The 21,638-nt window shown below is 40.9% G+C and overlaps 1 protein-coding gene across 16 annotated transcripts in view; it reads left to right on the plus strand.

The window, feature by feature from the left end:
* Positions 1 to 21,638, plus strand: part of LOC134213208 (1-phosphatidylinositol 4,5-bisphosphate phosphodiesterase classes I and II) — a 262,306-nt gene that overhangs the window by 161,670 nt on the left and 78,998 nt on the right. The window lies entirely within an intron of this gene.

The following is a 21,638-nucleotide window of genomic DNA, read 5'->3' on the forward strand; positions in this document are numbered from 1 at the left end:
CCAATCCAAACCAATCCAAACCAACCAAACCAATCCAAACCAATCCAAACCAATCCAAACCAATCCAAACCAACCAAACCAATCCAAACCAATCCAACCAATCCAAACCAATCCAAATCCAACCAAACCAATCCAAACCAATCCAAACCAACCAAACCAACCAAACCAATCCAAACCAATCCAAACCAATCCAAACCAATCCAAACCAACCAAACCAACCAAACCAATCCAATCCAAACCAACCAAACCAAACCAATCCAAACCAAACCAATCCAAACCAACCAAACCAACCAAACCAATCCAAACCAATCCAAACCAACCAAACCAATCCAAACCAATCCAAACCAATCCAAACCAATCCAAACCAACCAAACCAATCCAAACCAATCCAAACCAATCCAAACCAATCCAAACCAATCCAAACCAACCAAACCAACCAAACCAATCCAAACCAACCAAACCAATCCAAACCAAACCAATCCAAACCAACCAATCCAAACCAATCCAACCAATCCAACCAATCCAAACCAATCCAAACCAATCCAAACCAACCAACCAATCCAAACCAATCCAAACCAATCCAAACCAATCCAAATCCAACCAACCAACCAAACCAACCCAAATCCAATCCAAACCAATCCAAATCCAATCCAAATTCAAACCAATTCAAATCCAATTCAAATCCTATCCAAATTCAATTCAAATCCAATTCAAATCCAAATCCAATTCAAATTCAATTCAAATTCAATTCGAATCCAAATCCAATCCAAATTCAATCCAAATTCAATCCAAATCCAATCCAAATCCAATCCAAATCCAATCCAAATTCAAACCAATTCAAATCCAATTCAAATCCAATCCAAATTCAATTCAAATCCAAATCCAATCCAAATTCAATTCAAATTCAATTCAAATTCAATTCAAATTCAATTCAAATTCAATTCAAATTCAATTCAAATTCAATTCAAATTCAATTCAAATTCAAATTCAATTCAAATTAATTCAAATTCAAATTCAATTAAAATTCAATTCAAATTAATTCAAATTAATTCAAATTCAATTCAAATTAATTCAAATTCAATTCAAATTAATTCAAATTAATTCAAATTCAATTCAAATTAATTCAAATTCAATTCAAATTAATTCAACCAATTAATTCAAATTAATTCAAACCAACCAAACCAACCAAACCAACCAAACCAACCAAACCAACCAAACCAACCAAACCAACCAAACCAACCAAACCAACCAAACCAACCAAACCAACCAAACCAACCAAACCAACCAAACCAACCAAACCAACCAAACCAACCAAACCAACCAAACCAACCAACCAACCAAACCAACCAAACCAACCAAACCAACCAAACCAACCAAACCAACCAAACCAACCAAACCAACCAAACCAACCAAACCAACCAAACCAACCAAACCAACCAAACCAACCAAACCAACCAAACCAACCAAACCAACTCAAACCAACCAAACCAACCAAACCAACCAAACCAACCAAACCAACCAAACCAACCAAACCAACCAAACCAATCCAAACCAACCAAACCAACCAAACCAATCCAACCAACCAAACCAATCCAAACCAACCAAACCAACCAAACCAACCAAACCAATCCAAACCAATCCAAACCAACCAAACCAACCAAACCAACCAAACCAACCAAACCAACCAAACCAACCAAACCAACCAAACCAACCAAACCAACCAAACCAACCAAACCAACCAAACCAATCCAAACCAACCAAACCAACCAAACCAACCAAACCAACCAAACCAACCAAACCAACCAAACCAACCAAACCAACCAAACCAACCAAACCAACCAAACCAACCAAACCAACCAAACCAACCAAACCAACCAAACCAACCAAACCAACCAAACCAACCAAACCAACCAAACCAACCAAACCAACCAAACCAACCAAACCAATCCAAACCAACCAAACCAACCAAACCAACCAAACCAACCAAACCAACCAAACCAATCCAAACCAACCAAACCAATCCAAACCAACCAAACCAACCAAACCAACCAAACCAATCCAAACCAACCAAACCAATCCAAACCAACCAAACCAACCAAACCAACCAAACCAACCAAACCAACCAAACCAACCAAACCAACCAAACCAACCAAACCAACCAAACCAACCAAACCAACCAAACCAACCAAACCAACCAAACCAACCAAACCAACCAAACCAACCAAACCAACCAAACCAATCCAAACCAACCAAACCAACCAAACCAACCAAACCAACCAAACCAACCAAACCAACCAAACCAACCAAACCAACCAAACCAACCAAACCAACCAAACCAACCAAACCAACCAAACCAACCAAACCAACCAAACCAATCCAAACCAACCAAACCAATCCAAACCAACCAAACCAACCAAACCAACCAAACCAACCAAACCAACCAAACCAACCAAACCAACCAAACCAATCCAAACCAACCAAACCAACCAAACCAACCAAACCAACCAAACCAACCAAACCAATCCAAACCAATTCAAACCAACCAAACCAACCAAACCAATTCAAACCAATCCAAACCAATTCAACCAACCAAATTCAATTCAAATTCAATCCAACCAATCCAAATTCAATTCCAATTTCATTCAAATTCAATTCAAATTCAATTCAAATTCAATTCAAATTCAATTCAAATTCAATTCAAATTCAATTCAAATTCAATTCAAATTCAATTCAAATTCAATTCAAATTCAATTCAAATTCAATTCAAATCCAAATCCAATCCAAATTCAATCCAAATCCAATCCAAATCCAATCCAAATCCACATATAAATCCAAAATAAAATAAATAATATAATAAAATAAAATATAATAAAATCAAGTTTTGATTCGATTTGTCGTTTCTATCATAATTTTCAACGTACTGGCCGATCGTGATCAAATTAAATAGCTATCGATTTTATTTTCCATTAAATGTAACGGAAAATCGAAAAAAAAAACTGTTTGAAAAGTCGCCTACAGTGTGCTCATACGGGACATTTTCTCAGTTTGTCCAGCTGAGTTGATTTGTATATTGAAACGACGTTTATCATCGTAATGTTTGGTGGGGAGGAGTAAAGTGATTTAAAACCTCTGACGATTACATTAATTCAGGCCCATCGGTACCTACCCACTAACTAATGTTACTTCCTGTGATATTTGTGGAGACGCACAGGTAATCACGGTCTCTGAATAGCAAAAATCACCTACTAATGTTCCTTTCTTATTCCTGTAATGTAAATGCGCTGCTGGCAACATTATTTATTGATTTATTGAATTTATCGAATCACTGAGCCGTGTCCAGTCAGAATGATTGACTAATCCTAGTCAGTTGGGTCATTGTGCAATTTCACTGATTCTGGTCGTTTTTGAAGGAAAAATAATAGTTATTCGGTACAACTTCGGTATAAAAAAGGTGAAAGAAACTGAATTTTCGCAATAAAGTTGAATGTATAAGAAATTCTACCTGAGCTCTGCTAAGTTTAACTTGCTGCCCGCAGTGCGGTTTTCCTTCATCATAGCCAGAATGACCGATTATTTTCTTTATGACCGTCTTGCTAGAAATGAGTTAAAAAAAAACTATCATACTTGTCCCTTTCCACAGTTCACATGCCAACGGCGGCATCAAAAAGTAGATTTCCTAACCACACACTACTGCCGTGGTTTCTGCCATCTGACACTTCATTTCAATGCTCAAATGAAACTCAACCTATTCCGGGTTTGACCAGAAAAACGAGATGCTCAAACTGTACGCCCCTGCGCTGCATCTAGATTGTCGTTTATTTTCCCGGCTTTTTCATTCACTTTCCGGTGGTAAAGTTCCCTTTTTCCCGATAACGAGCAACGTCAAATGGTCAAATACGACACAGCGCCAGTAGTGATTGAATCGTAAATGAAGAGCTTATTTTGTCACGGTCATCATCATCGTCATCGTCGTCATTGGTCGTTTCTAGCGATGAACGTGTAGGAACAATAGAGTTACCGGAAACTGATTCGAACATAAGTGGCAATAAGCGCACTCCCTTTGGGCGTTTGGTAGCTTCTCGCAAGGGACATGATTTTCCACATATGTGTGTAGCTGATGGGTTACCATTGGTCGTACGGGTAACTATTAGGAGAGCAATCAGAGTAGGATAATCGTTGTCATACTTGCAATTTGAAGATATCACACTCTTATAAGAGTTTCTTGGAGAGAGATTTTATAGCTTGCAAATTAGGATATATTTTAAAGGATTGATCCGTGAAATGTAGAAATCGTTCATCGTAATTTGAAGAATACCATATCGGATTATAGACAGTGTGACACCCGCAATAAGTACTCGCGTTTAATGTTTTTTTTACCGCCGACGTATTGTACCTTATTACTAGCACTAGCAAATCGTTTCGCCACCATACACCATCCCAAGGCACGGGTTGCCTAACAGGTTGGAATAAAGGATTCTGAATCAATCATAGGTAATACCCGGAAAGTAGGAAGAATTACCTCTGATTGACCGAGCCAGGGATTTTAGGATTTTGTTATGAGTAGGGGAACTGGGGGTAGAAAGCCCATGTCAAGGTGAATGCCAATTTTATCACTAATAACCACCATTACTTTTCATTGGCGTAATCAGAATAATAGCATACCTGCGTATTTGTAACAACAATAAGAAGAACCCCACCGCTTTTGCGCTATGAACACATTTCAACCAATAGTCATGTGACTTAATTAGCAAATAACGTAGAGTTCATGAATCATTCCGTACCTTTAATTCTGACTTTTCCTGTGCTCTAATCAATTAACTAAATTGAAATTCAAGTTTCTGTCATATATATTCCGTTGAATTGCATTTTTGAAAGTGCATTACCAAAACTTTCAAAAGCGTTTTCTTATTCATCTGGTAGATAGACACGTACACATGTGCATTATCCACTATAACACTGTGGTCATATTCAATAAAAGCTGATGGTCGAAACCATGTTACCGTATAATTCTTTTACACTAATATTCTCAGCATTCAGTCTACATTCATTGAAAGTTTAAAAAGGAATTGGCTTGGAATAATTTCTTTTATACTTGATATAAACGTGAAAATATTTCATATTAATGTCCACAGTCCACATGCTTGTTTAGTTAACAATAATTATTTGCCACAATGAAAGCAGTAAGATAGTTTTTGTCTTTATTTTTGACCACTTTCAAACCGCAGTGAATAAACTGTCAGCAAAAGTCGCTCCGGAAACGACATCATATGACAGCAATCCCATTTAGATGCGCTTACCAACATCCAAAACAAACAACTAAACGAACAAACGATCTGTCGCATGTTCTGCACAGTAGTGCACAAAATATGAGCAAAACTTTCGTCTTTTTTCCATACTCTATCGCGCATATTATATCACTCGAGGACGATGACGGCATAACTCGAGGAGCGGTACAATAAAAAAAAACTTTTCGCCTCTAACTCAACAGCCAGCACCGACAACAGGCGTACTCGCACAGCGCCATTATAGTCGGCGAAAGTTTAACTTCCGTTGAATTGCATTATAATTGCCGGCGTTCCAGATCTTTCCACTCCCGTTCGTCGATTGTGGATCCGCAGTTTGATGGGGAAAGCAAGCGTTATGTATGTGGGGTCAATCTGGGCAATCAGCATGAAAGTGGCAGCCGGACAATAAGCTCAATCAAGCACGAGCTATTGTGAGTTGTCCTTTATTATGGCAGCTATTTCCACATGGCACATGCAGTTACTGGCGTTGAAAAGATGGCCAAAAGTAGAGAAATTTCCTTCATTTTCAAATCATTTTTTTTTTTTTGAAATCAATCTCAAATAAATGTAATATCTTTTGATGCAGAACGAGTTGCCTAAACTTAATGCATTACCTTGTAAAGAATATTGGTGAATATTGCTAAAAATTTGAGGTGATTTGATCAGTATAGTATTGGTCAATTTTTATTTTATTTCTTGAGACTAAGGCCGGAGTGGACTCTGCAGTACATAACAGTCGTCAACATTCAGCTGGGTCCATGGTTGTACTTCGTCAATCAAGAAATCTTCGAAGGGTCCGCAAATAGTTTTCAGCCGAATCGATCAAGCTTGCTATCTGCAGTTTTGCACATCTTGCATTTTTGTGCCCGTCGGATCGTTGTCTAAAACTATTTTCACCGGGTTATGGTCCAACATTCTAACTACGTGCTCGGCTCAATGCAGTATTCCGATTTTCACGGTGTGTTCGACGGATGGTCCTCAGCTGATTCAACTCGTGATTTATTCGCCTGCTCCGTGTACCATGTACTTACTTGATACTTGATGGGCTACAGCTCTACGATGAACCTACGCCAAATGGAGTATCCTTCTCCACTGGACTTGATCCTGGGCCAATCGCTTCCAGTTGCCCTGCACATTGAGCGCCCTCAGGTCCTCTTCAACTGCAAAAAAACATCATGTACGCGGCCTTCCATGCTCTGCTTTTTCGCCGCCGCTGTGATATTATGTGATGTTATACTGTGATGTTATACTTGAATGCAGTGTTGGTCGTGGGGTCCACGACTCGGAATTCACGTTCTCCGGATCTGGGCTATTGGACTTCTTGATGAATATATGTATGAACACATTCTTATTGGAAAGCATTTTGAAATTTGAACCAAAGTTGCACTTTTTGTCCAAATGTATAGGAACAGGGACCTCAGAGCATAGTCTTTTTATATCTTTTTTGGAAACTCGGCGAAAAAATCTTGATTTGTTTGTATTTACTGAAATAGTGTGAAACATGTATGACTCTCATCGGCCAATAGTTTGGGTTCAACTCTTGGAATTAGAAAATGAATTTGTTTATAACTCATACATTTCTGCTTTCTGGCCCATTGTTAGTTCATGAGAAACTCAGGACCTTCGCTTGGCACTTCCATCTTGCGACTATGATGTCATTGCACTAACCGAAACATGGCTTGGTGATGACATTCTAAACTCTGAACTTTCATCCGATTACGTGATTTATCTACGCCACTGAACTATATGAATCATCAAACGGAATTTTAAAACTTGACGCTCATCGTAATGGTTAACGAGCATTAACACGGATTTATACGGAAACGATCTCAACTCACCGATTAAGTCAATCGAGAAAAGACGACAAGTCGACTGCATCTACGTGGACTTTATCAAGGCGTTCGATAAGGTTCCCATGGGCTCGTTGTCGACAAATTGAAACATATGGGACTACCGGACTGAGCTACACAATGACTGCAGTCCTATTTAACTGTTCGCTCTGCCTTCGTCAGTATCTACGGAATTAGTTCGCCCAGTTTCAAAATACCGTCAGCGGTTCCCCAGGGAAGTCATTCAGGACCGTTAATCTTCATCCTATTTGTGAACGACCTCTCAAATCGTCTGAAATCTTTGTGCGAGGTTAGAATTCTGCTCGAAGCCGGAAGCAGCTGACTTGACACGTCCGTGTGCTTCGACCGTCGAGCGATGAGAGAGGAGGAGTCAGCTTGCTATTAGCTGATGGACGACCGTTGTTGTGTCCTGCATAAGGCTCCCCCAGACCTAAGCGATTTCATCGCCGCGACGGCGACAACTAGTTGCCGCGATTCTATCGCTGGGTCACTGCAGGCAATGTTGCATTTATCCTTCCATACCAGCGACGACAGAATCGCAGTCGCCAAGCGATAGAATCGAGTCGCGACTGTCGCGTCGCGTGTATTTGGGGGGACCCTAATGCAGCCGTTCAACGGGAGGATGAACTCGTATGTATTCATCTATGAACATGCTAAGGGGTGAACCTATAAGCTCATGCTCAATATAATTTACCTAAACCCTACAATCTTCAAAACATATGTTTGCAAAATATTCCGTGAGATTAGATCTAATCTTGATTGTTGTGCACTCCAGCAAGACATAGACTCGCTATGTCTATGACGGTCAAGAACCTAGGAGTAGTAATAGACTCAAAAGTAAGATTCAATGAACACATCACGACGGTAACAGCTAAAGCCCACGCCCTGTTAGGCTTTGTGAAAAGGAATACTAACGCTTTCCAGGATGTTAACGCGCTCAAATCCATATATTGTGGCATGGTTCGTAGCCTTCTTAAGTACGCTGTAGTTTTTTGGGCACCCTACCATGTCACACAAACTGGCCGAATAGAAGGTATCCAATGGAATATCAGATACGCTTTACGTGTGCTGCCCTGAAATGGTTTTTTTAAACTAATTGTTTTGATATTTATATAATACATGCATTCATCTCTTAGACTAGGTGTTCCGTGTTTTCTGCCCTGAAATGATATCGCCAACTTACCGTCTAATGAAGAAAGATGCCGGCTAATTTCTTTGGAGACATTGGCATCTAGGATGAAACTTCTACAACGGCTCTTTGTTTATGGATTTCTCAATCCAATTCTCTTTTCTTGCGAAAAACTGATAAAGCTAAATTATAGTTGTTTTTTTCATATATTTGGAGGAAAATTTCACTATATTGTGAAATTTTTAATACAATTGGCCAAACGAAATTTGAAACCTGGACAGTAAGTTAAACTCATTGGCTTTCATATGCTTACCAGAGAGCTCAAATCCTACTAAAAACGGCTGGGATATAGTAGGGATACCATTTTTGGGGGGTGAACCAAATCTTTTGGCCGAAACAATCACACAATTTCGGGGATTAAAAAAATCTAGGTTTTTCCCAAACATTCTAAAAAATGTAAATAAAAGTGCATAGATTCACGGTCGTCTTCCCACACTTGCTTTGTTGTTTTTTGGCTAATTTCCTAAGAATTTACAGAATTAAAAATTAATGTAAATTTTCAACAAAAAGTGCAACTTTTGTCCAAATTTTAACATATTTTCCAAATATTTCATTTTCCAAAATGTTAACATTCTATCAAATATCTCTAGCTCAAGTTCTATTCGTTATCTTTCGAATGAGCCATTTAGATCACACATCGGATATAAGACTACAGAAATATGTGTAAAAAACTTTGTGAGTGATTCGACTATGCGTCCAATTTGGGAATCTCGGGCTCATTCAGTAGCCGCCAAGCTTCGAAAGCCAGAACATAGGCAATTATCATTGTCATTATTGTCATTTTTTATAGGATTAACCCAATCTTATGGCCGGGAGTGTATGCTTGTTCACTTTTTCACTATGTTCACTTTCTTCGAAATGTCCATTGAACCAAATGTCCCTTCGACTAAATGTCCTTTAAACGAAATGTCATTTGACCAAACATAGTTTGACGAAATGTCCCAAAGTCGATCCGGGGACACCGTGCCTAGTACAGTGGTTGCCAGGCCATTTGGCAGAAAGCCTCCCCCAGTTTCATTTTGGTTTTATAATGGTTTTAAGGCACTCTTGTAGAGTAAATAATAGTCTTCAAGAGTTTTGAAGTAGAAGAAGAAGAATATTAAAAAACTAAACATATGACTTGGGTTGTTTGGTCGAACTTAAAAAAATAAATCTTTAGATTGTGAAGTGGACATTTGAATTAGATATTTCACATGTGACATGTGAATGAGACTTTTCCCACTTCACATATGAAATAAAAATCAGTAAAGCGTGGTGGGAGAAGTAAAAAGTGAAATGTAAGAAATAAAAAGTGGAGTGAGAAGTGCAAAGTGCGAAGTAGAAAGTAAGTAGTGGAGTAAGAGTGAAACGAGAAATAAGAAATGCGAAATGAGTAGCGTGAATTAAGATGTCAGTATTGAGAAATGAATATTGAAAAACGAACAGGGAAAAGTGAGATATGAGAAGTGAGAAGCAAGGATGGAGAAGTGAAAAAATGAGCAGTGAGAAGCGAGAAGGGAGAAATGAAAAGTGGGTAATGAGAAGTTAAAAGTGAGAAGGGAGAGGAGAAAAGTTAGAAGTGAGAATTGAGTATTTAAAAGTGAAGTGTGAAGTAATGATTTATTTATTTATTATTGATCTTTATTCTTCCTTTTCCTGGTTTCGTAATTTTTCTTCTTCTTTTATCCTACTTCATGGTACCTTCCTCCTTTCTCTTCTTCGTTCTACCTTCTTTCTTCTTTCTTTCTCCTTATTTTTTCTGCCCTTTCACTTCTTTATTTCTTCCTTTTCTTGCTTATTGTTAATTCCTTCCCTTTTTTCGTAATTCTCTTCTTTTTCCTTTCTGTTTCACTTCACACTTCCCCATGCAGTACTATCTCTTAGAATCTATACCATTTCGTCGAAAGACATTTCGTCGAATGCCATTTAGTCGAATGACATTTGGTCGAAAGGACATTACGTTGAATGGACATTTGGTCGAAGGGACATTTAGTCGAAAATAATTTTTCTCCACTAGACGCGCAGGATATTTGGTCTAAAGAACACTACCCGAGCCGCACAAAACAGATAAAAATGGTTGCAGCAACTTGATTGTGACTGAATCCAGTCGCATATAAGTTACAGTAACTACACGGTTAGAAAAAAGTACCTAATATTAGGTACTTTTCACTCAAATCGGGGGTTCAGTGTGGGAACCCAAAATTAAGTAATTTTTCCTTGAAATTAGGTAAAATTCACTTAATATTAAGTAAAATATACTTAATTTTAAATAGAAACTATCCAAAAGTTAGGTAAATTTCACTCAACTTTTGTAAACATGAGATTACTCAACGTTGAGTTACCACACTTTAATGCCCTTGTTGAGTGTTTTTGCTCTTCATTTTATGACAACAAAGGGAAGAGGGAAGGAGATGCAAGAGAAAAAAAGTACCTAAAATTAGGTACTTTTTTTCTAACCGTGTACACTGGAACATGTGTGCTGCTAGGGTACGTCGAATGGACATTTGGTCGAATGGACATTTAGTCGAAATGAAATTTTAGAATAAAGAATCTTCGTACATTGACGAATGACGCTTGGTCGATAGCGGATTTCGAATTAAAAATCTTGGTACATTTTATCTGATGACGTTCCGTCGAATGGTTATTTTAAAGAAAAGAACTTTAGTCAATAACAATTGAAACATAAATTATTTATTGTGGTGTTTCTGAAAGTCACATAATTATTGAATCGATATTGTCCAAAAAATGATGGGTTCATAAAAAGAATAAATAATACGAAAAGGTGAATATCCCGAGAATATTCCCGACTGGGTATTGACTTTGGCGAACCCCTCTAACCGACCACGAAAAATCTATTTCACCTGGTCAAGAGAAATGACCATATGGTCATAACTAAATTTTCGGCGAATAATTTACGAATTATTGTTGAAAGACAATTTTATTCTGTACTAATTATTGTATATATATTAAGTGAAAGAAAGAGATTCAATTAAAAGAATAAGAAAACCATTTCCATTCGACTAAGCGCCCTTTCGACGAAATGCCGTTTGACCAAATGTCATTAGACTAAATGTTCCAAAGCCGACTACGATGAAGTATTGGCAAAATAACATTAAAATCATTAGTTTTTTTACCATATGTCGAAAAATAGAATAGAGGGCATTTCACCATCAGTACCTAATATTTGGCTATTTCTGTAGATTTTCAATTTTCCTATAATCCACCAGGCTCTCCATAAGTTTCTGTTAACTCAGGTGAAAAATCCTCATCAGCATCCGTATTCGTTTCTTCCGCTGCTGATTGAACTTCCTCAGTCCACTGAATTCCTCTAATCAGTTTATCCATGTATTTTGTTGATTATTTATTCAAGTTTAACCAAAAATCGGTTGAAGAATTATCTATTTAACTAATTACCTATTACCGACTAAACACTTTCAACATTCGACTTAGTGTCCTTTTGACTAAATTTCCATTCGACCAATTGTCCATTCGACTAAATGTCTATTTGACTAAATATCCATTCGACTAAATGTCCATTCGACTAAATGTCCCTTCGACGAAATGTACTGTCGACTAAATGTCATTCGACTAAACGTCATTCGATGAAATGTCATTCGACGAACTGTCCCAAAGCCATCTCTTATATCTCTTATATCTTATATCTTCTTATTTCTCACTCTTGAGTTCGTACTTCTCACTTCTTACCTATTACATTTACATTTCACTTCTCACATATCACTTTCCACCACTCACGTCTTACTTTTCGCTACTTAATACGAATATTCTACTTCTTACTTTTCACTACGCACTTCGAACAATCCATTTCTCACTTCGAAAATACTACTTACATCTCTTTTCTCACTTCTCGTTGCTCACTTCACACTTAAAAAACAAACGGCATTCTGTTAAATGCCTCCAAACCATGCAGTGGTCGGGGTACTACCAGTGACAGATCATTTTTTTTATCTTATAGAGATTTTCGGCCCATGAAAATAGGATCAAATATTTCTTCAGCCATCTCTAAAAGAAGTTGCGCCTAGCTGCTCTCCCGTTGGAAGTGTCAGTTTCAACTGCTGCGCGTAGACTTCCGCTAGTCAGCCCCATGTACACCCCCCCATCAGCGTATGGTACACCGGTGAGAGTTTTGAGCACAGGCATACTGCAACGAGGTAGTGGTTGGATTCAATATTCGCTCTGCAATAAATGCGGACGTTCGTGATGTCGGAGCAACAAATTTCTATCTGTGTTTTGCGTTCGTAACTATTAGTTTTACAGGTGGCTTATTGGGCTTGAGTGAACCTCTTGTCTCTCCGAGGGGACATCGTGTCAGGTCTGTTAAGAGTCCAACTTTACACTAAGACCTAACGAACCCTAGAACCATAGAGAAACAGACGTCTCACTTAGAACAAAATGCAATCAAAATCATCGTCACGGAATCATTATCGCCCAATTCTAAATTCACTGTGTTTGGACAATCGGCAACCAGAAGGCGGTAGTGCATAAACGTCAAACACAAGCAAAATCGATGGAAGCGCCATCAGTGGCCGATTGACCACCTACAACAAATTGAATCCACACCGTTAAAAAGGTGAACGATGGAATATGTGTTGAGTGAGACGTCTGTTTCTCTGTGCTAGAACACATAACACTAACAACACTAAAACACATAACACTAGAACCATAACGCGAACATGTGGTGAAACAATGGTAGCTCATCTGCTGACCTATGCTTAACAATCGACTTTAATTTCAGCATGGTACTAAAATTGTTGCATCAGATTTGAGCTTTTGAAAATGGGAGTAGAAAAGCGTGTGGTGAGTTTAAAATTCACGATAGGGGAACAGTTCGGCACTTCATCCCATAGCTCCTATTTCCATCCCATCAAAAACAAAGCAATGAAAAGGAATTTGGTTTGTTTCTTATTTTTGTGACTTTTTTCACAAGTGAGCACGCTTGTTAGCAAAAAGAAGCGACGAGATTGGTTCTGTATTTCTTTGTTTTGCGATGAGATGAATACAGTGAGTATAAGTACAGTGAGATGGAAAACGGAACAGTTCCCCTATATGCATACAAATTTTGTATTTTTATCCAAATTTTGACCACTGTGCCATTACCGTGGCTAGTACTACGTTTAGATGACAGGGTTATAACAAGTTTTTCAAATTATCGACAAGGAATATGGCATCAAAACAGCCCAATAACATAAGGTGTAGTGATCCGTTAAAAAAGCCAATAAAGTTTACACACTGCCAAGTGGTTTGCTAATGCAGCGTGTGGAGCATTTGGTATGCCATGAATATCAATAGAGGGTCGAAAACTTTATTTCGCCACTGGGTAAAACTTTTAAATGGTTTATGGTGGTGGTATTTTGACTTCCTACTATTAGGTCCGAGCACGCAACGAACAATTATACAATGCTTCTCTAGAAAAGCGTTCTTTGAAGCTCTCGTTAAGTTCGAGTTGGTGTCTGTAAGTGGCATGTAAGTGCGAATGGATAGCATGGGTATTAAGAGGCACCTGGAGCTGATATTCCGACACGTTATTACACGATTGTAATTACCTAATAGCAATTTATATTGTTTTATGACAAAACTTTGTAAATTGAGTTATCATATTTACGAGAAAGACAAAGAATAGTCGAGAACAGCCAGCAAAAAAAAATGTTTTATTACCGTTGGAATGATAAGTTTGAAAAAAGTTGCGATCCACAAAGTAAGCACGAGAATCTTTTCCATTTCAATTATTTGGTGTAAAGAAAAAAAGTTCAAGGAAGAGGAGATTCTTTTGATATTTACTTGTAGATAGGAGCATTGAGATTGATTCTCAATAAAGAGACCTAAGCCGCGGTTGACTTTTTCGTTGTGAAGCTATTTACTTTCGCAACAGCGGTCTATTTTCTTTTCGAAAGGCCAACACCAACAAAAACATCCCCGAAGCATTAATTCTCAAACGAGTACTTGAGTAGGGTGTAGAGAGCCATCATGCACGGCGACCGTCTTTTCAAACATCTTGTTACAGGCAGCTGTGCTGTCTCTTCCGTTTCCTCCGACTGAAACGTGATGTTGTTTCCTTTCTGGATGTTTTTTTCTCTACTGGTTCGATGTAACTTTAGTAAATGCTTGGAGAAAGGCAACCCAAGATGAATAGATGATGTTTCTTTTCTTTCAAAGAAAAGAAGTGGTAGAAAATGAGACTTTTACAATGCTCATGCGAAGAGCACATTGATGTTCACCATTCACGTTGTATCATCTAATTATTTTTGGTTTTGTTTTCAATGTTATGAATGGGATATATTGAATCTGGAGTTTTTTTTTCTGATGTAAATGATTTTCGGTACATACGCTATTGTTGGGGGCATTAGCTGTTTGTTTCGTGGCTCAGCAGTAACCATACGGAAGGTGGCTGTCAAATGTAGGAAACGTTCAGATTTTTCACTGCTTCCTTTCATATAAACATTTTTGATCTGTGCGAAACGTAAGAAAAATCCGGAGCTTTTTTCCTTTTTATGCTCACATAAGATAAATCTTGTACAACAATAAATTTATTATTGTTGTCTTTATTAACGAGACATTCGGCCCTTGATCGGCCCATCTTGATGAATAAATTTGATACTGTCAATACTTAAATATATGCAATTACAAAAAAAAAATAACATAATTTATGATTCAATTGTTTAACATATTAATGGGAAACAAAATAGAAAATATTTTGGACGAGTTTCTTCTTCAAATAAGTAAAACTATTTTCTAATGCTCATAATTGAGTGAAAAAATTACATACTTCTAGAAATTGAAAAAAAAGGTTTCAATGCTAAATGGTTCAACTCGATAACAACTTAGATCTCTAGTCATGCCTGACAATTGTTTTCGTTTGTACATGGAAGTGGTTAGAACTGATGCACTGGAAAGCCATTACCGGTCGTCATCCACTATGTCCAGAACGACACACCAGTACCTGCCACTCTACATCGGAGACAGCTGGTGCACTCTGGGAACATTTAATCAAGGTTCTTTGGTTTCCCTTCTGCAGGATATATGTGCCCCATCCACTGTGACGTACAACGGATGCCAAAGCAGAGTCGAGTTGTGAACTTCAGCGAACAACGATCGTTCAAGAGAGCAGTGCGCCTTTCCGGGCAGGAAATTCATCACTATCCGGAAGGCTGCTAATTTGATTGAAAAGTTTTTCTGTATCTTCCGGAGACAGTACATCCCTCTTTCTCGAAACGAGTCTCATAGTTGAAGGTGAGAAATGGAGTGGTGAAGTTTTTTTTATTTGTATTAACGGAATATTCCAGAGGAACTGAAAATATTGTTTTAGTGGTAGATATTTTCTCTGATAAAATAATTGTTTAACAATGTTTTTACCAATTAAATACCGGAAAACGTGGTTGATGAGCAAGCAAAAATATAAAATTTATTTTTTATATTCGCATTGTCGCAAATCATGTCGAAGTGCAAGCCAAACAAATCCATATGTAGTAGCACAGTATGTGCCCCATTGAAATGTGTAGATTTCAAAATCTGTCTGGAACATGTCCCAGATTCACATTTATGTCGATACTATTTACTCAAGTATGACAGGTCGATAATTGTACGATAAATATGTAAAAACCATTTTCCACTCTTCACTTGAACAATCTCACAGATAGAGATAAACGCCGGTCTGAAAACCGTCGGCGGTGTAGTTTGTTGTAAATTCGCTCGACGACGGCGGAGCTATCGGTGTACGGTATTTGCATTTATAACTTACCCTTTCTGTTTTTTTAATGCAAAAATCATCTGATTTCGGCAGAAAAACAGAAATATTTTTTTAAACTTTCCTAATTAAGTTTTTCTAGTTTTTAAAGCTTTCACAAGGAGAAATTTTATGAGAATATGAATCCCTATATCAATGAAGGTGCCTTTCTCGTCCACTATAAAATGTTAAGAAAAGAACATAAAATAGCACTTAGGGAGGAAGATCCCATCATGTCCATCAATTCCATTTTCGCTCTGAACGATTTTCCCTTCTATTTTTTTTTATTCAAAAAGGGACCTTGAGGGAAAAACAGTGATTTGACAATAAAACCGGAATGCAATGACCGATTTTCAATAGGAAACAATGGGACCGGATTAGAGAGTCCATTTCCCGACGTTTTTATTCAATAAAGAAAATTTGTTTTAAAACACGCAAATTTACATAACAGTTTTGATGCTCCGTAATGATGTTGATAACATCGTATTGCTAACAATAAAATTAACATTCGCTTTATAAATTTGACGTGCGCCCTATCACTGTAGCGCATCAGCTGTAATAATGAAAAATTCGGTTTTTATTCAGAAAACTTTTACAAAATCTCCCTCCAACCAAATTGGCATTTGTAGCAAATATTTTATCAATTCTGGAACATACCTTACGAGACACAGTCAACTTTTGTGTTTTGCTCAGATTCAGAACTATGTATTGATTCGGTCCATCTGTACTATGGACCGTACGGTATGGTAACTCACATCATTTGGCTAAGGAACAATTTCCTTCTATAACAGTTATGAAAGTTTTATATTGCTTTGGAGGTAATCTTCTAGACCAGCGGTTCTCAACCTTTTTCATGAGAGGTACCCCTTCGAACTTTTGCATTAATTGAGGTACCCTTTATTTATTGCTGTAAATGAAAATAAGCGGAACTCATAAGTTATATAAAAAATGGACGTAAAAGCTAACGAGATATATGGCTCTCTATAAAGTGGGCTGAAATTTTTATTATTCCGTGAAACATTCCAACTTGAAAAGAGGCTTCCGAGCCTCTTGAAAGGAGGCTTCCGGGCCTCTTGAAAGGAGGCTCCCGGGCCTCTTGAAAGGAGGCTTCCGGGCCTCTTGAAAGGAGGCTTCCGGGCCTCTTGAAAGGAGGCTTCCGGGCCTCTTGAAAGGAGGCTTCCGGGCCTCTTGAAAGGAGGCCTTCCGGGCCTCTTGAAAGGAGGCTTCCGGGCCTCTTGAAAGGAGGCTTCCGGGCCTCTTGAAAGGAGGCTTCCGGGCCTCTTGAAAGGAGGCTTCCAGGCCTCTTGAAAGGAGGCTTCCGGGGCTCTTGAAAGGAGGCCTGCGGGCCTCTAGAAAGGAGGCCTGGGCCTCTTGAAAGGAGGCTTGGGCCTCTTGAAAGGAGGCTTCCGGGCCTCTTAAAAGGAGGCTTCCGAGCCTCTTGAAAGGAGGCTTCCGGGCCTCTTGAAAGGAGGCTTCCGGGCCTTTTTAAAGGAGGCTTTCGTGCCCCTTGAAAGAAGGCTTTCGTGCCTCTTGAAAGGAGGCTTTCGTGTCTCTTGAAAGAAGGCTTCCGGGCCTTTTGAAAGGATGCTTCCTGGCCTCTTGAAAGGATGCTTCCGGGCCTCTTGAAAGGAGGCTTCCGGGCCTCTTGAAAGGAGGCTTCCGGGCCTCTTGAAAGGAGGCTTCCGGGCCTCTTGAAAGGAGGCTTCCGGGCCTCTTGAAAGGAGGCTTCCGGGCCTCTTGAAAGGATGCTTCCAGGCCTCTTGAAAGGAGGCTTCCGGGCCTCTTGAAAGGAGGCTTCCGGGCCTCTTGAAAGGAGGCTTTCGGGCATCTTGAAAGGAGGCTTGTGGGCCTCTTGAAAGGAAGCTTGCGGGCCTCTTGAAAGGAGGCTTCCACGCTTCTTGAAAGGAGGCTTCCACGCTTCTTGAAAGGAGGCTTCCGGGCCTCTTGAAAGGAGGCTTCCGGGCCTCTTGAAAGGAGGCTTCCGGGCCTCTTGAAAGGAGGCTTCCGGGCCTCTTGAAAGGAGGCTTCCGGGCCTCTTGAAAGGAGGCTTCCGGGCCTCTTGAAAGGAGGCTTCCGGGCCTCTTGAAAGGAGGCTTTCGGGCCTCTTGAAAGGAGGCTTTCGGGCCTCTTGAAAGGAGGCTTCCGGGCCTCTTGAAAGGAGGCTTCCGGACCTTTTGAAAGGAGGCTACCGGACCTCTTGAAAGGATGCTTCCAGGCCTCTTGAAAGGAAGACTCCGGACCTCTTGAAAGGAGGCTTTCGGGCCTCCTGAAAGGAGGCTTTCGGGCCTCTTGAAAGGAGGCCTGGGCCTCTTGAAAGGAGGCTTCCAGGCCTCTTGAAAGGAGGCTTCCGGGCCTCTTGAAAGGAGGCTTCCGGGCCTCTTGAAAGGAGGCTTCCGGACCTCTTGAAAGGAGGCTTCCGGACCTCTTGAAAGGAGGCTTCCGGGCCTCTTGAAAGGAGGCCTCCGGGCCTCTGGAAAGGGGGCTTCCGGGCCTCTTGAAAGGAGGCTTCCAGACCTCTTGAAAGTAGGCTTTCGGGCCTCTTGAAAGGAGGCTTCCGGGCCTCTTGAAAGGAGGCTTCCGGGCCTCTTGAAAGGAGGCTTCCGAGCCTCTTGAAAAGAGGCTTCTGGGCCTCTTGAAAGGAGGCTTCCGTGCCTCTTGCAAGAATACTTCCGGGCCTGTTGAAAGGAGGCTTCCAGGCCTCTTGAAAGAAGGCTTCCGGGCCTCTTGAAAGGAGGCTTCCGGGCCTCTTGAAAGGAGGCTTCCAGGCCTCTTGAAAGGAGGCTTCCGGGCCTCTTGAAAGGAGGCTTCCGGGCCTCTTGAAAGGAGGCTTCCGGGCCTCTTGAAAGGAGACTTCAGGCGCTCTCGAAAGGAGGCTTCCGGGCCTCTTGAAAGGAGGCTTCCGGGCCTCTTGAAAGGAGGCTTCCGGGCCTCTTGAAAGGAGGCTTCCGGGCCTTTTGAAAGGAAGCTTCCGGGTCTCTTGAAAGGAGGCTTCCGGGCCTCTTGAAAGGAGGCTTCCGGGCCTCTTGAAAGGAGGCTTTCGGGCCTCTTGAAAGGAGGCTTCCGGACCTCTTGAAAGGAGGCTTCCGGACCTCTTGAAAGGAGGCTTCCGGGCCTCTTGAAAGGAGGCTTTCGGGCCTCTTGAAAGGAGGCTTTCGGGCCTCTTGAAAGGAGGCTTCCGGGCCTCTTGAAAGGAGGCTTCCAGGCCTCTTGAAAGGAGGCTTCCGGGCCTCTTGAAAGGAGGCTTCCGGACCTCTTGAAAGGAGGCTTCCGGACCTCTTGAAAGGAGGCTTCCGGGCCTCTTGAAAGGAGGCTTCCGGGCCTCTTGAAAGGCGGCTTCCGGGCCTCTTGAAAGGAGGCTTCCGGGCCTCTTGAAAGGAGGCTTCCGGACCTCTTGAAAGTAGGCTTTCGGGCCTCTTGAAAGGAGGCTTCCGAGCCTCTTGAAAAGAGGCTTCTGGGCCTCTTGAAAGGAGGCTTCCGTGCCTCTTGCAAGAATACTTCCGGGCCTGTTGAAAGGAGGCTTCCAGGCCTCTTGAAAGAAGGCTTCCGGGCCTCTTGAAAGGAGGCTTCCAGGCCTCTGGACAGAAGGCTTCCGGGCCTCTTGAAAGAAGGCTTCCGGGCCTCTTGAAAGGAGTCTCCCGGGCCTCTTGCAAGGAGGCTCCCGGGCCTCTTGCAAGGAGGCTCCTGGGCCTCTTGAAAGGAGGCTCTCGGGCCTATTGAAAGAAGGCTTCCGGGCCTCTTGAAAGGAGGCTTCCGGGCCTCTTGAAAGGAGGCTTCCGGGCCTCTTGAAAGGAGCCTTCCGGGCCTCTTGAAATCAGGCTTCCGGGCTTCTTGAAAGAAGGCTTCCTGGCTTTTTGAAAGAAGGCTTCCGGGCCTCTTGAAAGGAGGCTTCCGGGCCTCTTGAAAGGAGGCTTCCGGGCCTCTTGAGAGGGGGCTTCGGGGCCTCTTGGAAGGAGGCTTCCGGGCCTTTTGAAAGGAGGCTTCCGGGCCTCTTGAAAGGAGGCTTCCGGGCCTCTTGAAAGGAGGCTTCCGGGCCTCTTGAAAGGAGGCTTCCGGGCCTCTTGAAAGGAGGCTTCCGGGCCTCTTGAAAGGAGGCTTCCGGGCCTCTTGGAAGGAGGCTTCCAGGTCTGTTGAAAGGAGGACTTCCTAAAGGAGCTTGAAAGGAGGCTTCCAGGTCTCTTGAAAGGAGGACTTCCGAAAGGAGCTTGAAAGGAGGCTTCCGGCCATCCTAAAAGGAGGCTTTCGGGCTGCTTGAAAGGAGGCTTCCGGGGCTCTTGAAATGAGGCTTCCAGGCCTCTTGAAATGAGGTTTCCAGGCCTCTTGAAAGGAGGCTTCCAGGCCTCTTGAAAGGAGGATTCCGGGCCTCTTGAAAGGAGGCTTCCGGGTGGGTTTTATTTGATGAAAATTATAACTATGAGTTAACCCCATGGAAAAAATTACAAAAAATCAAAGAAAATTCAGGTGGTATTTAAAAAGTTGTGAAAAATCAGGTTAACCGGGAAATTAAAGAGTACCAACCGTGTAAACAAAATGTTAGGTGTAAATTTTAAGGGAAGGGGGGCAATATGCCCTAGCTAAGCAAAGACTGCCATTATGTCTTATCTGTAATAATTATTACGGGTATTTTACGTCATGTAAATAGTTCAATAATATAGCTTGCTAATGTTATTTTTAAATTGTAGAAAATCTCAATCATATTGATAATATTAACATTTTTAGAAAGTGGTGATATTCTGTTGTCGGAAATCTCATAAGGCAAAACGCCTTTTAGCTGGCAGCTCTTAGGGAACAACGCATCATGCGTCGGCGAATCAAAATTCTGGTATGGAAATTTGAAAGGGCGTGAAGACGCGTAGTACATTGTATGCTAGTCCTACCAGAGCGTCTTGCCTCACCGAAATTATACTAAAGTCAAAGTCAGTCCAAGTTCCAGTTGGAAGATGAAGAAGACCACAAATTCGAATCGGTGGGAAAAAATGATCATCGGCGTGAAGTATTTTCAATGGCGGCACGTTGATGCGACAATATTTCGCACCGGCGCACACCACTACTCACCGAACGACTAGGACTAGCGTATCCGACAGCTATGAAATAATAAGCGCCAGGTCCTCAAAACGGACAGCATAACTTCAGTACCTGGCAGTAATGAGCACGTTAACTTGTTGTTTGTTGTAGTCGGTCCTTCCGGCGCGTCCTTGTGAGTATGTTAAAAGCGTTTTCAATGCTCAAAGTAAACAGCTGGTTTTTGCTTAATGTAGGTCAGTACAGCAAAACTCCCACGCCGTGTGTCGGAACTGTACAACTTTCTGTGCCTGAGTAAAGAGGAAACATTCTTCCAAGTTGATGCTTTTGTTATGAAAACTTTTCCGTTTTGAACAAACTATTGAGGAAGGTTATTTTCATTGCTGTCGGTAAAAGTTGTTTTGTTATCTCTGGCTGGCGTATTCGTCGTTCAGTGCAGTGCACAGTAAAGGAAGATTCATTATGAACGTCACGATGATAGACATTGAACTTGTTTTTTAACTCTATCGCCGCTTTTTCACACTTTTTGTGGTAGATGCCGCATCCTTCCAAAAAGCTTAGCGTACTTCATAGATCTA

This window comes from Armigeres subalbatus, chromosome 2 (genome assembly GCF_024139115.2).
Source record: "Armigeres subalbatus isolate Guangzhou_Male chromosome 2, GZ_Asu_2, whole genome shotgun sequence".
Classification (NCBI taxonomy): domain Eukaryota; kingdom Metazoa; phylum Arthropoda; class Insecta; order Diptera; family Culicidae; genus Armigeres; species Armigeres subalbatus.